Source organism: Triticum dicoccoides, chromosome 2A, assembly GCF_002162155.2.
Source record: "Triticum dicoccoides isolate Atlit2015 ecotype Zavitan chromosome 2A, WEW_v2.0, whole genome shotgun sequence".
Taxonomy (NCBI): domain Eukaryota; kingdom Viridiplantae; phylum Streptophyta; class Magnoliopsida; order Poales; family Poaceae; genus Triticum; species Triticum dicoccoides.
The window spans coordinates 771,462,272-771,466,411 of record NC_041382.1 but is presented as its reverse complement, the minus strand read 5'-3'; positions in this window follow the sequence as shown (position 1 = coordinate 771,466,411).

The window sequence follows — 4,140 nt, the reverse complement described above, 5'->3', positions numbered from 1 at the left end:
ATGAGGCGAGCTTGCGGAAGGGGGAGGTGGTGCTGGAGGTGCGGCGGTGGTTGGGTGCGGCGTGCGAAGAATGGCAGAGCAGAGCAGAGGAATGGAAAGAAAGGGGAAGAAGGCTGTTCGTTGCGGCAGAGGGAAAGAATAAGGATGGGGAAATCGCAGGAAAGTCCCTGACTGGGGGAGCGGGTAATTCGTGGGTGCGCCGGGGGTGTTGTAGGGAAAAGGCACGGAGGATTTTTGTTCATCTATCTTTCGTGCAATCGCTCAACCACACCAAGAACAAAAACTACAAGATCACTCCTTTCGCGTGCATTTGTGAGTGTGTGAGAGGCAAAAAAATAAAATAAAATACGGGAAAAAGTTTCAATCTATTCATCTTCAATCATGCTAGTACAACAAACACTAGAAATAATAAAAATTCGGTAACGATAACTGCCGAACGTTCGACTGAAGGCGAAGGCGAGCAGGAGGAAGCGGAAGACGACCTACATTGAGCCGCCCCTCTCGGGTAATCCCAAGATCGCCGGTGAGCACATACCGCCCGACCCTCATTTCTTGGTGACAACAATCTGTAATCTCCCCTTGTTGGTGCTACTCTTGGTCTGATTTTGGATGATCTGTTGGGTTGTTTGTGGCGGAAATCCTGGCACTACTTTTTGCCTTGTTTTGTCTCAGACTGCGATTTGCTCTTAATTAGGTGACGAATTTAGTGGGCATTCGGCTATTTATCTTACTGTTGGACCAAGGACCTACTCTCTCTATCAAGTTATGTTGCTGCTGATATATGTAATCGCCTTGGGTGCTCAATGTAGAGCTCCATGAGAATGACTCATAGGATTCCAGCAATTGTGAGGCTCCTTTTCACATCGATTTTCTTGTCATCTTGCATTCATGCCAGTTCTGGAAAAATTATGAGTAGAACCAAATGGAGGTAGAAGACATGGAGAGCTTACTCAAAACAATCGGACCATGGGGAGTCTGTTCTAGAGGAATGGAGTCTGTTCTAAAGGTTCTACATCTCGCCGCGTTTTCTACAAATTGTGCAGCTCGTGTCTGAGGTATGAATCGTGCCCACGCCTCTCCCATTCCAGTTCTTCTACTAACTAATGTGAGTTTTCTCGAGACGAGTTGCCGTCCTGCTGATTGTTGGATTTTTAGAAGATAATCAACAGGAGATCGTTGCTTAGTGTAGTTCTTTGGGGACTGGAACGTATGTATTAGCTGCAGGAGATGAATCCTCTAGAATTTGTGTCCTGCTAATTTGCACAAATGTGGGTGGATGTTGCCATGGCACATTTGCTGCAACATTTTGTTGTAGGCTGCCATTTTTATGGTTTTGTTCAGGAGCACATGGCAAGTTACAAATTAAAATGTCCCCCCTCCCCCTAAAAATGATGGCAAATTTGTTTCGAGTGCTGGCAAGTTGATATGCACCTACACTGCAAATTTGTCATGTTTTGTGCTTCGCAAACATCAATATTGCCATGGCAAAAATACTTGTATTTCACATGGAAAATTTTATTTTAAGTTGCCATGGCAAGTTTTTACTCCATTTTTGCCATGGCAAATTTAACTCATTTTTTTGCCATGGAAAAATACTTTTATTTCACATGGCAAATTTTGGATTAAGTCGCCGTGGCAAATTTTCTTCTAAGTTGCCATGGCAAATTTATTGTAAAGAGCATGGCAATTTTTATTTAAATATTATGCCAAATTTACATTTATAGAACATGGCAACTTTTACTATGTATAATTGTGTAGCCATGATATTTTTTTAGTTATTTCCATGGCAAAGTACTACATTTTTGCCATGGCAAATTTGACTCCATTTTATGCCATGGCAAACTTCTTTAATTAACATGTTAAAAAACATGCAAACTTGCCATGGAAAAGTTATAGATGTTCAAATACATGGCAAACTTTGCCATGGTAACTTTAGATGTTCAAAAACATGCCAAATGTTCAAAAATATGGCAAATTTGCCGTGGCATTTTAAAATGGTCAAAAACACCGCAAACTTTAATGTGTGCAAAAACATGGTAACTTCTTTTAATTAAGTTTGTTCAAAAACATGGCAAACTTTTTTAATTAGCATGTTCACAAATATGCAAACTTTCCATGGAAACAAAAGATGTTCAAAAAGATAGCAATTTAAGATGTCAAAAACATTTGCAAACTTGCCATGGCAAACTTAAGATGTGCAAAAACATGTCAAACTTCTTTTTTAATTAAGTTTGTACAAATATATGGCAAACATGAACATGACAAACTTGCTATGGTAACTAAAGATGTTAAAAAACATGGCAAGCTAAGATGTTCAAACCCATGGCAAACTTGCCATGGCAACTAAAATCCGTATTTGTTTATAGATGTGAAATTTTCCATGGCAACTAAATGCATTTTTTGCCATGGTTCGTTGTGTCTTTTTGCCATGTCCGTCCGAAGAATGTTTGTCATGGCCATTTTACAAATTAGTTTGAGAACACGGCAAGTTCTTTCAAGTTTGAGAACATGGCAAAAAGGTTTGATCCTTTGAAATTTGTTTTGCCATGGGGATTACATGAACGATATCATTACAACTTAAGATGTTTTCTTTATTTTTTTCTAATTAAATTCTGTGTCTAGAGGGAACCTTTTTCACCATATCACTTCATGGAAAGTTTTTTTTTTTTTGTAAATTTCATAGTGATGGCAACTTTTCATAGTGTAGAGATGCAGATTGCCATGAACTTCTTCATTTTTTGTGCCATTTTTAAAAACATAAAGTTGAACATGGCAATTTATTTCATAGAATGGCAATAGTCAATGACATTTTTATCGTGCAAAAGACCAGTGTTTATTAGTCACAGAAAAACTGAGTTTTTTAGTAGTCATAACTTAATATGGGCTTTATTTTTCGTTTTTCTTTTCACAGGAAAAAGGCCTGTAGGCCCACTTTATCTACTGGATCGTGTGCTTTGTGTAACGACAAGTTTGATCGTTACGGGAGGTGAGGCGTTCGGGCTGGAGGTTCTTTTCCACCGAACGAATTCGTTCGATCCTTCTCCACTCCAGCACGAACGAGTCGTTCGGCTTGGGAGTCTCCCAGGCCAAACGGGTGGCACTTATCGGTGTTCTAAAAATTACATCTAAATCCGTAGACCTTGTGTGACTCCCAAATGGCATCATACTTTTTTTTTCTTGCGGACGTCATTTTAGATAAAAAACGAGTAAATTGCTCGGAACCGCCACTCCACACGGTTGCGAGCGGAGGCCATCACCGTTTTGTCGGGGAGTGGCATGTAGCCCGGACGGACGAGTGCGGTCCACCGGCCACTTGGTAGAGGACACGGGTTGGCTGCTCCTCTTATAGTGGAACCACGTAATGTACTTGCTAGAAGATTCTTCTTCGACCAAGTTAGGGAGCAACATAGCTAGGCGCTATGTATCTATGGCAAGTTTTGATAGGCGTAGTGAACCTAGCAACGAGGCACAAAGAACCTAGAAGAGTTTCTCCTACCAATGACCTCCTCAAGACGACGTGAGAGGTGTATGATGAGATTCCAATCAAACAATAGAACGTTACATCGAAAAGGGCACCCAATCTTTGAGACTTCAGTCGAGGGATTGCGTCGCGCCTACTGTTTGTTGGCGGGTGATGGTGGAGGTGCTTGTCCTTGGTTATGGTGCAATCCTAACACCGTGAACTACCACAGAGGGAGGGCGATAGGGGCGGTGTCTATGATATGTGACGGACTTAGTTAATAGGTATTCTTTTTTTTTGGAGAAACCAGTTAATAGGTATTCTTAAGTAATTATATATATGGCGATTTTATTGGGCCTATGGGCCAATTTGTCTTGAGGCTGAGGCTGGTGTAGAAAAGAACCCATCTTGAACCGTTGTGTTTCTTTCTCAAGGCGGTTGTGAGAAACACGAAATCATTAATTAAAGAGTACTCGTTGCAAAGAACACTTCACTTTCCCATGTCGCAACAAGTGGCGTACATGCAGCGCGCCACTTGTCGTAACCTGAAAGTTTTCTCTTTTTTTGTAGATCCGTTTATTCAACATGTTTTATCTCTTAAATCGTGCGTCCAAATCTTGAACTGTTTTCACCATTGGATTTCTCGCGTTGAGATCTTCAAAACTAGATTCCATGTTGAT